The following is a 13,306-nucleotide window of genomic DNA, read 5'->3' on the forward strand; positions in this document are numbered from 1 at the left end:
CCTAAAGCAAGGAAGAATCCTCCAATTTAATGTGTATGTTCGGAGAGGATGCTATTGACTGGTTCTATGAGTCTAGGCAGAACAAAAGGTTGCAACTAAAGAGGAGTTTGTAGTGAATCATTCATTTCAGCAGGAAGATTCAAAGCCCTTCCACGTTTAATATTGTTTTCTTCTCAACAGGTTTCAGTCAAGGCCAAGGGTCACTGGAGAACAGGAGGAAACTGAGTTGACTGATTTATTTTCTGCCAATGGAAGGTGGAACATTTGCCCAGAGCTTTGAGAGATTTAAAAAAAAAAAAAAAGATTAGATCTCTCTTTTCTGTGCCTCAGTGGCACCATGGGGCAAAGTGGGCTCCTGTTCCTATTCTCACAGAAGCTGCAGCAACTTGTTTCAATTTCACACTTGGTGTGCTATTACATTATTTTGATTCAGTTCCACTGTTCTCATTCCCTCCCTCTCCCTCTCCTCTCTCTCTTTGTCTCTCTTTGTCTCTCTCTCTCTCTCTCATTCTCTTTCTCTCATGCACATGCACATACACACAGAGATACCCCTTTTGTGTAGGATTTTCTATTTATCACATAAATAAGTTAATTTCTTTTGTATTCTATAAAAAGCAGACTAGATTACTGTATAATCACCACATTTGTTTGTGATCTGTATAATTTGTTCTCTTAGGGGTCACCGTACCTATTTGCACAACAACTCAGGTGATCCTGAAGACGCAGATAAATCTCCAGTTGCCCACAACGACTCTCTAAAAAGAATGCAAACGACCAGCTGTCTGCAGGGAGTATAAATCCTTCCATTCCCCACCATCCAATCAGAGCTGAAGAAGCTTCTTGGATGAGAAGTGAAATGTCTTCAAAGTAAAACCAGAAAGCCTAGTTGCCTCTTGAAAAAGCACCTTTGGAACAACCATGACATGAATGGCTAAGAATCTCCATAGATATAGGTATCTGTTTCTTTTTAAATCACAATTGGACTGATCAGTGGTGGGATTCAAATATTGTTGCCACCGGTTCGGTGGGTGTGGCTTGGTGGGAACGCTCTGTGCGCGTGCACTCACTTTGTATGCACACACGTGCTAAACATGCACTTTGCACAGAGGCGTTCTAACTCTCCTCCTGCAAGCCTGCACTCTCCCGGTCACTTCAGCAGCTGCCTTGCGCAACACTATTCTGTGCCGCGCAAAGCAGCTGCACTTCAAATTCAGAGGATAAAAGTGAGTATGGGAGCCCAGGCAGGCAGGTGGGCCCAACAGCAGAGCGGCAGAGAGAACCGGTTCGGTCTCCACCAGGGGTGGGATTCAAATTTTTTAACAACCATTTATCTGGGCGTGGCTTAGTTGGTGGGCATGGCTTGGTGGTCATGTGACTGGGCGGGCATGGCTTGGTGGTCATGTTATTGGCTGGGTGTGGCCAACTCAATATCCCTCACATCGAGGCATGCATCTCCTCGCCTGGCCTCTCATGACTATGTGGGGATGCTGTAACAGTCGTAAGTGTGAAAAATGGTCATGTCACTTTTTTCAGTGCCATTGTAACTTTGAATACTCACTCCACACAAGCAAAGCACCAGCAAAGGAGGGAAAAAAACTCCAGAGAAGTTCCAGAGACAGGAAGTCTAGTCCTGTCAAGAATGTAAAAAGGTTTAACGGAGAGGCAGTTTCTGTAAGCAATACCAGAATGTTTCCTTCCTGCCTCCCTTACAGGATTAGGCCAGTAATTTCTTCTAACAACCGGTTCTCTGAACTGCTTAGAATGTTAACAACCGGTTCTAGCAAATAGGTGCGAACGGGTAGAATCCCACCCCTGGTCTCCACTGCTCATCGCTTCTACCGGCTAGCTAGAACCAGATTGAACCAGTCAAATACCACCACTGGGACTGATACTTATAAGCAAAAGGGCAGGAGATTTACTCAAGAAAACACTGTGGGACAGGTTAAGGTTTATCTCATGCCTGCTGAAATGATATTTTTGAAAGACCCCAAGAGACCAAACTTTGGATCTTTGATTACATGTAGATCAGTTTTTCTTAGGCAGTACAGGTTGTCCTCGATATATGACCAAAATTGAGTCCAAAATGTATGTGTCTACGTGAGAAATTTGTTAAGTGAGTTCTACTCCACTTTACCACCTTTCTTGCCACATTTGCTAAACGAATCACTGCACTTGTTAAGTTAGAAACACGGTCGTTAAGTGAATCTGGCCTTCCCATTGACTTTGCTTGTCAGAAAGTAGCAAATGGGGGAAGTCACACAATCCCAGAATGCCACAATGGTCATAAATATGAACCAGTGGTCAAGCGTCTGAATTTTGATCGCATGGTCATGGGGATGCTGCAATGGTCATAAGTGTGAAAAAATAGTTATAAGTCAGTTTTTTTCAGCATCATTGTAACTTTTAATGGTCACTAAACAAACTTGTAAGTTGAGAACTACCTGTTTAAGGTATCCAAGTGTATGGGAGTCTTGGATGAGACAAATTGTAAGTGATCCAGCCCATTGGAGACTGCACTAAAATCAAGCTAAAATCATATCACTGGACAGAGCCCTTTGGTAAGGCATTGTATCAAAAGCCTGTGGTATTATAGCATCCACAATGGCCTGTTTGTTGTGAAACTCATTGCACACTAAGAAGATCAAGTTTAAGAAATCTTTTCTAATATTGTATACTAGGTGCGTATGTGTATGGGATGGCCTATATCAGCATAAATTAATGCTACATGGCTTGCCAATAGGCTATAGGCAAACAAAGGCTCCGAGTCCAATCCTTATATAGTGTGATAGGTCCAGAACTTTATGTTGGCATAAAGTCTAGGAAGTAGGAAGTTTTTACAGAGCAGAGGAAGTTCTTGGAAGTTGGGATTTGTCACCCAGGTAGTTGCAAGAGGACAAAAAAATTGCTGTAGTAATTGAGTTTACTTCCTAAAGACAACTCAGCATTTATTTCATTTCATATTTTTATAAGGAGTTTCTGAAAGTTCACCAAGGTTTTTATTATCAGAATGCAAAGAATTGAGTGCTTTTGTTTTAGAAAATAATGTGAGGAGCGGGGTGGGGGGAGAAATTTGACAGATTCAACTGCTGTACCTTCACCCCAGTTGCTCTCATTGTCTTGAGTTCTCTGCAGCATTAACTCTTACCAGTGGTGGGATTCAAATTTTTTACTACTGGTTCTGTGGGCATGGCTTGGTGGGCATAGTAAGGCTTGGTGGGCATAGCAGGGGAAGGATACTGTAAAATCTCCATTCCTTCCCTACCCCACTAACCTGCTTTCCAGCTCCGTTCTCCTGTGCAGGACAACAAAAGAAGACCCAGCTGATCAGCTGGGACTTGGGAGGCAGGGAATAGATGGGGAGGGGCCAGTCAGAGGTGGTATTTGCTGGTTCTCCAAATTACTCAAAAATTCCTCTACTGGTTTTCCAGAACTGGTCAGAACCTGCTGAATACCACCTCTGACTCTCACCCCTTAAATCTTTGAAGAACCAAAGCAAAGGATATTGCAAGCTACTCTTTATGCTGTTAACAGGCAGTGTAAAGTTGGATAATGTATATCCAAAGTCAACAAAGTTTAGTAATTTACTATCAACAAAGCACTATTGATTAGACAAGACAAAGGAGAAAAAATGTCTGTAGGGAGGAAAATATCTGCTAAAAATAAAACAAAATTTGCCTTGTTTTTTGAAGATAAGGAATTAAGCAAATACAAATGAAACAGAGTCTCATAGGATGTTTATCTAGAAGGTGCCGGAGGAATAACACAAAGTATTAAAAAGTTTAAAACTTTCAGGAATTGTTTAATACAATAGTACTTTGAGGACACTGTGTCAAAAAGTTAATGCAGGAGAAGACCAAAACTATGTTGATTTTGATTGAAACTGACCAGCCATGACTGAAGGGCAACATCTGAGTGTAGGTGAAGGATAGGGAAATCACTGGGGCCAGAATGAGATCAGAAAAGAATGGAGTGGAAAGGAAAACAAGAATTCCTAATTTATATGGGCTATTCTGGGCTTGCATCTTTGTCCTTCACCCCTTTTTATTGACTTGAACCACAAAGAAAGGTAGAGTATTGCAGCCAATCCAATCTTCCCATTGCATTATAGACAGGCTCTTCTCAAATCAATGGACAATGCCTTTTAGTGCAGCCCTAAAATAACCCTGTTAAAGATAGAAGAGAGCAGAGGTAGCACTTTTCTTCTAGAAACAATAGAGGACCTGGAAACAATTATCCATCCCTCTCAGTCTTTGCATCCCCAAAGTTCAGGAGAAGCGGACCAATACTTTGTGGTCTGAAAATGAAAGAATTATGGAAGATGACATTTAGGAAGTGAAAAACCAAACCAAAACCAAGAAGTCCCACTGATGTTACTGTTGACAATAAGCTGCAAGCTTAATTGCTATGTTACATTTGACATTATCATGTCATTTTTTTTGTAGCCCAGAATTGGTCTGGAAATGGCTGAAAGAGAGGAAAGCTGCTGCTATGTCAAGCTATAACGGCATAAGTTTGGGAAAAATGTTCTTTATTCTCAGATTTCAATTACTGATTCTGTATGAATGGGAAAGGGTTACTTAGATTACTTTACACACAATATTTTTTTTACTTATATTTACTTGTTTTATTTATTTATTATATTCATTTATTTATATATATTTCATATATTTAGTTTAGGATTAGTGTAGTTTACAGCATTAGGGATGGAGACATTCCTCTATTATGCGGGGAAACTCCTCTTTGAGGTAAGAGGTGCTCAAAGCAACAATCAACAAGTAAACAATACCACAATCAAGGAAGTGTCAAACAAGCTAACATAAATAGCCCAACAAAAAGACCCTAAGTCCTCTCCCTCCAACATTGACAGGGCAAGCCATTAGAATACACATTGAGAGTAAACACAAATATCCTCCTATGTTCAAATCTGAAATATTTTGTTCAACATAAATGAGGAGTCATGTTGATTTTGAGTCAGTTTGACTCCGGGAAAGATGGCAAAGCAAGTAAGCAAAGATGATCAGCTTGTTTGAAAACCTAATCCCAGGACATTTATCCCTTAACATGTGGACCCCATTATATGGATTATATGCAAGGTTCATGTTATTTACCAAGTTCTGAATTTTGTCCCATCTACAAGTATTAACATTTTGCTTAGAAGAGGCTCATATAAATTCCATTGAAAACTGGTACATCATGAGGGGACAATGTATGGATTGATGTGGTTACCTTGCTTGTCAAAAAGTGGCTTTACTGTCCAAGCATTTTGCCAGAACTACTGTGAAGGGCTTTAGAAAAAACAACTGGAATGCAGCCAAAGAGCATGCCAACTACAATAAACGTGACTCCAAGCAGTATGATTGTATCCACATTATGATTGATAATACTTAGTAAATTCGCCTCCTCCGGTTGGTTTGTCCTCAAGTGTTCGAAATGTCTTCTTTTGGCAGGTGTGTCTGGAGAAATAGTGACTACATCAGAGACCAAAGTAAGTAGCCAACTATTTTGTTTGTGTGAGAATCTGTAGCACGAGTGGGGATACAAAAGCAAATCTCCCTCTGCATCACACCTGACCCTTCCTATTTAAGGGCCAGTCTTAAATTTCAGTGTTGTTAATATGGTTAATATGTAATGTCTTTGGTGAATATTGTTTAATAGTGTTTTTCTATTAAAATACAGAAAAGAAGTGGATCAAAGAAATCAGATCCATGCAAGAAAAGGAACTGGCAGAAAAAGATCTTGCCATAAGAACTGTAAGTCATTCATTTCCCTTATAATGCTATTTTGTTCCTCTTTTTGTCCATGTATTTATATTATATGATTGATGTTTGCTTCTTGTAATTTCTGCATCTTAGTTGCAAGAGAACAACTGTTTAGCCAGCGAAATGGCTCACCTTATGACAGAAAATAAGGAGCTGCAGGACAAAATAAAAGACAATCCAGAAAGTGAGCATCATTTTAACTTAATATTTAATTGCTTTCAATGGAAAAAGAAAAAATATTTATTTCATCTTAAATTTGACTGTAGAAGTTTTGCATACATATCCTTTTGCAACACCAAGCTAATGCGGTGGGCTGTTTGGAAGTTTTCTGTCCTTCTGTGAAAGCAGTTGTCATCTTCATTTCTCACATAATGGTTGACAGATAGTATGATTCACATTTTTATGTGGATAAATGTCTTCTTATAAATGCCTAAAAAGTGAAGGATGTCAGAATCAGGTTTAGTTTTGAAAATAACAAAGCAATTAGTATTCTTTGAAAGTTCACTTCAATAGATAATTATTATCAACTTTCAAGGCTGAAATTCTGTCATAAAACAATATTCATAAAAGAATAAAAGAATTGTCCCTTTCTCCACTTCCCTCCAAACAATTTTCTTAAAAAGAAAAAGAGAAAGTCTTGGAGACAGAGATGGTATTCAGAAGGTTTTGACCTCTTCTGGAGAACCAGTAGCAGAAATTTTGAGCAGTCCAGAGAACTGGAAAATCCCACCTCTGACTGGAGATTTTACAGTATCCTTCCCTTACCACACCCACTAAGCCACACACACAGAACTGGTAGTTAAAAAAAATTGAATCCCACCACTGCTTGGAGAACATACAGTTTCCTCAACTAAAAATTGATGATTTTTTTCTGTATATATAGATCTCTGTTTAAAAAAAAAAAACTCTAACTACCCACAACTCATTTCAGGCATTTTTAAGGTAATAAACCTCTAGAAAGTCTCTAGAAACACTCCCAATTTTTCTTCAAAATCCATGTTTTGAGCTTTAGCTCAAAGGAAAAAGACTTGTCTTGGGGTTTATTTTCTGAGGTGGCTGTGGTCTCAGACAATTCAATCAACTGAATGGTAAGATGATATCTTCCATTTTACTACCTCTGCATTGAAATTTAGAGCAGATGTCAGTGACAGTGAAGGATGAAAATTTAGTTTAGTTTTTTGAAAAGAATTCAGTAAATTCAGATTTTTCTCCCCAATCCAAGGAGAAAAAACTTGGAACAACAATTAAAGCAACAATATTTTAATAGTGTAAGTATCTCATGGTTAGCTCTGTAGTGTAAATATATCTTATAGAAGAAAAGAATTTCATTGAATCTATCATTAGAGCTATCTTTAAGAAACAATCCAAAGCATGTTGTGCATTTTTCTTTTTATCAGCTTTGTTTAGCTTTGTTCAAAATAATAAACAATGCTGAAATGTTGAATGTGTAACACCAAAGACAGTGGGATAATTCTTTCTGCCAGGGCTTACCATCCTCTTAACCTCTATTTTTAATTGCTGTTACTTGACAAATCAAACATCAAAGAATAAATCAATTAACCCTTCTTCCTATCAGTCTGGGTTTTGGGTGTTTTTTTGGTCTGCCTGCATGAGACATATCTTTTTCTCTGTATCAACACATCACTTCTGAGTTTTCTATCTGAAAGCTGCAATGATTGGAAGAAATTGCAGTTGGTATAACTTTCCCTTGAACATAGAAAATGCACCTGGCAGCCCAACAGTAAATTCTGCCTTGTTCAACATTTATTTTTGATTTAAATGGCTTTGCAATGGTTATATAGAAATGGGAAGAGGGGGGACTGAAATGCGAACTGTGATGTTTTGTATGCTAGGAGTGGTTTTTGATTCATGCCATTCTGAATTTCTGCATTTTTAGACTATGGATAAATGCAGTTTTGCTTAAGTGACCTCAAACAACAACAAAAAAACCACCAGGAATTTCTACCTTTTAACTTTTTTTTTTTTTCCCCTTGATTTTCCCCACTATTCTTTGGTCTCATTTCTGTTTTCAGTATCTTGCAATGCTAAGGCTCGAGGTTGTTTAAGAATCCTTTTGCAATTCCACAGGGTTGTATATTACATCAGCATGTCTACTTAAAAAAAAAACTTTCTATATCTTTTGAATTTTTTCAAACATGAGCTTTTTCCATCAAATTTTTACTTCAGTTTGGGATATTTTTCTTTAACTATCTGTATTTTAAAATCTGCACTACTAATTGCTGTTTTTCCTAATACATATCCTCTGATTTGCAATTATCCTAATGTGTACCACTTGTACACACACAATTTGCTGTAGTGTGCATTATTTTAATGAATGTTTGTATGCATTTTTACTCAGAACTGTTTCATAAGTTTCAGAGAAGTGTGAAAAATGGAAGGATAATTGCAATCAATGTCATGTATTAAACCAATTTCCCCTTAGTTTAGGACATGGTTTTCAAACTCAAACCCCACAGGAATTTGTGAGCTTGAGGCCCATATACATCAATAAAATTCTCTCATAATGAAGAAAATGAAGAGTTCCATAAAATGCCATTGAACATAAATTTATTAAATAAATGTAAAAACTTGATTGTCAAACAGCTTTTTTAACTATTTCACTTTGGTTTGTTATCTAGCATCATTTTTCATTAATATTCAAATGCCAATATTTGAGTAACAACATAAAACCTTTGAATCTAATCATATGAAACTTTGCAGGACTTATTCCCTCAGAAGAGTCAATTATGCCTGAAAATTAGTTCACATTCTGCCAAAACAATTAGAATGATGTTGGCAGTAATCAAAGAGGCAAAAAAGAAATGTTTTGTCTTTAGTTTGACATGTGTCACCCTCTCATAAGAGGCTATAATTCCTGACAAAAATTAGCTCAGTTTCAAATTACTTTGAATGGCAGCAGGATAAAAAGCTGATGAAATAAACACATTTTGTCATTAAAGGGGGTAAGCGGGGAGAGAAGCAAGTGTTTTCCAGTTTCCTGAATTAATGGAGAAGCATGGAGGCTTGGGGGTTTAATTTAAACCAAATTTAGGGTTTGAATAAGTTCCTGGCTTACCCCAGAGAAAAATGAAAACCCGGATACATTTGGGTAAACACACACACAAACACAGACACAGACACACACACACACAGAGGGAGGGAGGGAGGGAGGAGGGAAACGCCTCTTTAGGATCCTAGGAAGTGAGAAAGACTAGAAACGGCCAAGGAAGAACCTGGCGGGAAGGTTCTGTGGAAGATACCAATAGAAGAGAATATTTGTAGCTGAGGGATGAACTATAGGGTCCTTGGTACTCTCTGAGTTTGCTTTCTTGCAAATGTTTCATTATATTAGCATTGATGATTTTATCTAGTTTGGTAATGAAACGTCTGGGAGGAAAAAACAGAGCACCAAGGACCCCAAAATCTGTGGAACAGCTGCTTCCTCTCAGGCACCAGTGGCAGAGCATGGCTGGTGGAGCCACACCAAGAACAGACTTTTTCTCCATCTCCTCGAAATGGGATGGCTTCCCACCCTCTTTGCATTGGATGACATGTTCCCTCTTCTCTTTTCTCACACACCCAAACTAATGGCTGCTGCTGAGCAAAAGGAGGCCAGGAGAAACACTATCCTTGTGTTTGTTGGGGCAGCTGAGAGAAAATGTCACAACAGAGTTGTAAAGTGGTAGGTGACAGGCAAGTGGCTACTAGAACTATTTTTCTATGTTTTAAAATCAGACTTACATAGCTATCCATCTCACAAATGTGATTGACATACAATAAACCAATTAAAATAATTAAAAGCAATTAAACACAAATGTAAATAAAGCTTCAGGAGAACAGACCAGCATTCTTCAAACCATGTAACCATCTTAGGTTCCCTATTTCTCTGGAATCTCCAAGTTATTAATATGGCCACCCATCCTACACAACTAATTTAGGCAGCTGCAAGATTAAAACAGATAAAACCCACCAAGCATAAATTACCAATACCCAAGAATAAAGAATTGACTCCTCTCACCATTAGTGGTTACAGAGTCCATCTACTCGTCTCATCCAAATGCCTGAAGAACAGTCTGCCGAGAATGCATAGATTTATGCTGACTTTGAATGAGAAGATGGTGGATTAATCATATGCACAAAAAACAGCAGTGACTCTGTTATATGTAACATTTATAACCAAAAATATTGTTTGCCCCAGCATCACATTTCAGTTATGTTGATAACTGCAGTGTGTTCTGTGTCACCAAAACAATATTTTCTCTCCTTTTGGGAAAATATAGATTTGTAAATACAGTGGCAATCCCTTTTAATATAACACCAGTGCAGGATATTGTGCTGAAGGTGAAAAGAAGAATATGATTGCTGTTAAAGCTGTAGGGCTACATGAAATCCCATTCATATACCACGACTCTCTCTTGTCCCCACCAATATACCAACCACCATAGTATATTGCAACCCAAACCTCTCCCCCCACCACACACACACACACACACAGACATCCCTGCCAGTCCTTTGCAGAAGATTTAGGTGATGTACAGAAGTGCAGAGGAGGAAATATTTATTTCAATGAGGTAGATAAACCAATCTGTAAAGTCTGCATTGAGAATGTAGGAACTGATTAGGGACTTTGTTAAGTTAAATGTTCTAGCTGTCCTGGCCAGGTAAATATGCAAACTGGATAGACAACAGAGAGAGGGGGGTAGGGAGAGAAAGGTGGGGGATAGGTAGGTAGGTAGGTATAGATAGATATAGATATAGATGCATCTTATTTTCAATTGGGAAATCTAAAAGACCCTTGTGTTAAACTGAATGTGAATACAATTCTCTGTTACATGGCCTGCTGAACTCTAGATTCCAAAGTGTGCGTGTGAGCAGGCCAAATAATCTTTGTATTTACTGAAGCTTTGAGTAAATGAAAGACATGTGTCTCTTAATAGAAAGTCATCTTGAACATGGTAGTACTTCTCCTACCATGACTGACAACGTTTACTCCTCTCCCCTAAGACTACCAAGAAATAAGAACCAAATAAGTATTTTTGCCAACTGTCATATGATTATAATTTGTCACTTGTTTGAATTTGTATCAGAAGGTAGCAATCAATACAAAGGTTCCATGGCTGGTAGGGGAAGGCAACATCGGAAAGCATTTTAACAGGAACCAAAAAGAAATAGAAAGAGTCAATGGAAGCTGGGGAGGTTATAGAGTTGATCTTTCCAAGGAATTACTGGGAAAATAGAGGAGAAAAGCAGGTGGTATTAGAAAAATCAGCAGTAGGAGAAATAATAACACCTCAGTTGAAGAACATGGATATAAAACTAAGACTCAGCAGAGAGAAGATGGGGAAGAAAGAATAGTCAGATAAGGTGAGAGGAGTCAGGGGAAGAAGAAAATTCACACTTTCCCTCTAATAAAAGGTTGATCAAGAAGTTGGAAAGAAAGGACAATAAAAGAACAGGGTAGGAATGATAGTGGGCATGGGAGGACTCTGGGTGGGGACAAGGGATCTTGTGAACTTCACCATCCTAACCCATTGATGTGGTATAAACAGCATGTTTTGCAATGCCATCTTACTCAATGCCTAGAGGATAACAGCATGCCAATTCTAGGGAAATAACCTTTCTCCCATTTTAAACTACTGCACTTGTACAAGTAAGTTTGATCAAGTTAAATGGCAAGCAGATAAAGCAGATCAGGCACTCATGTTGGCCTGTAAGAAGATTCTAAGATTGGTTTAATGAGGATAGTTGCTCATTAATGTTTGATGCTGCCTTCTGGTTTCTTACAAGTCTTTCCTTTGGTGATCAACTTCATATGAAACCCTTCTTTGAGTTGGTTGCTATTTGTGTGAAAACAAAGCTGAAATTTACAAAAAATGTTTAGCCATAGCTGGTGCTAGTGAAGAATAATTATAGTTCTTTAAGAGCAGCAGAATAACAGAAACAGATAAACTTTAAGTATGTGAGCTTGCATACACTAATAATTAAGGAAAAACAAGTATATTTGATTTTGCATCAAAGCTTTTCTAGGCCTATCAGTAACTCCAATCATGTGGAGTTGTGGGATCCGGGATAAATTCTTGTAGTCATTCTCAAAACCATTTGTTCATTCTTATCTATAAAAGCAGAAACTCATTAAAATTGGATTGTTTGCTTTTTTTATCTTTCTAATATGCACTGAGTTGCTGATTATATCACCAATATACCCGTTAGTGCATTTTATTAGGGTCACACTTCTTTTAATGTAATGGAAACTCAGTTGCTAATTGACCTTTTGATAAATACAGACTTAATTTGGGGAAAGTGTCTACTGTATTTTAGATACTTCAATATATTTTTCTATACAAAGATTTTTTTAAAAAAAGCAATAATTTGAAACAATTGTGTGTCTGAAATCAAATAGCTGAAAGAAGTGTGCAAAGGGAGCATGTATAGTTTCAAATTTGGAATGGTTGTTTTGAGTTGAAGCAGGTTATTCTGACCTTAACAGAAGTATTTCAACCAACCCAGAAATACTTTGAAGTTAGAACATCTGTTTAAAATGTCAAATGGAGCCATTTCAAAGCTGGAACACCTCTGGAAATGTCAGAACATCGGATTCTCTAAAGTTGTTTCAGGCTTAACATCACATTTTGGAGCTCAAATATTTTAGAATCTAAAACATTTAGATTGGGAAGAATAAATACAAAATAAAGATAAATGAGAATTTAAAAATAAAATAAAGTAAAAGGTAACTAGAAATTCTCCTTAGAGATTTTGTGAACCTTGACCTGCAGCCATGACCTTTGAGAAATAAATAAATAAATAATTTTTTAAAAAATTGATAATTTTTTTATGTCAAAGAAACATCAGTTGAGATTTTAGCCATTATGACTTTTGCTGAATTATTTATCCCTGTAATACAGGAACTGCTTAATCAGAGACACACTTCCTTATAAAAGGAAGTAAAGAAAAATCATGGATTATAATGGTCACTTTCTGAAGATTTTGGTGGGCTTTTATCACCAAGAACAAATGCATACTTATTTCTTTCCTAAAAGTAACAGAAATTGATGTGGAAGCAGAATTGCTCCCAGATCTTTTTATTCACAATTCTACATTAATGCAATCCCAGGACAGACAGTGTATTTGATATGTGTGGAGAGTCTGGTCATGCTGCTGTCCAAGTAGAATCCTTCTATTTTATTCCAGCGATGGCTATCTTTGATGCAAAGGTGATATGACTAAAAATGGGCCATTTTTGCAAACTAGTGATAAACTAAGAAGACCACTTAAATTTGTAGCTTGATTTGATGTCCATGAATGTACTCCTTCATTCAAGGTCAGCTTTGGGGAAAGCAGAATTTTCATATTTACATTGCATGAGCTTTCCCTTGAGATTCATTGTTTTTGTAGCTATATTTACAGCTATGCTAACCAAACCTACATGTTATGATTTCAGAAGACAATAAAGAGCTACCTTGTGATTTACACAGAATTTTTTCCATGCAATATTACATATAAGATTTTTTTTTAGACGTATTAAATTAAATGGTGGTGCCTCATGTATT

This window comes from Pseudonaja textilis, chromosome 1 (genome assembly GCF_049901715.1).
Source record: "Pseudonaja textilis isolate UNSWEBS1 chromosome 1, rPseTex1.2, whole genome shotgun sequence".
NCBI lineage: Eukaryota > Metazoa > Chordata > Lepidosauria > Squamata > Elapidae > Pseudonaja > Pseudonaja textilis.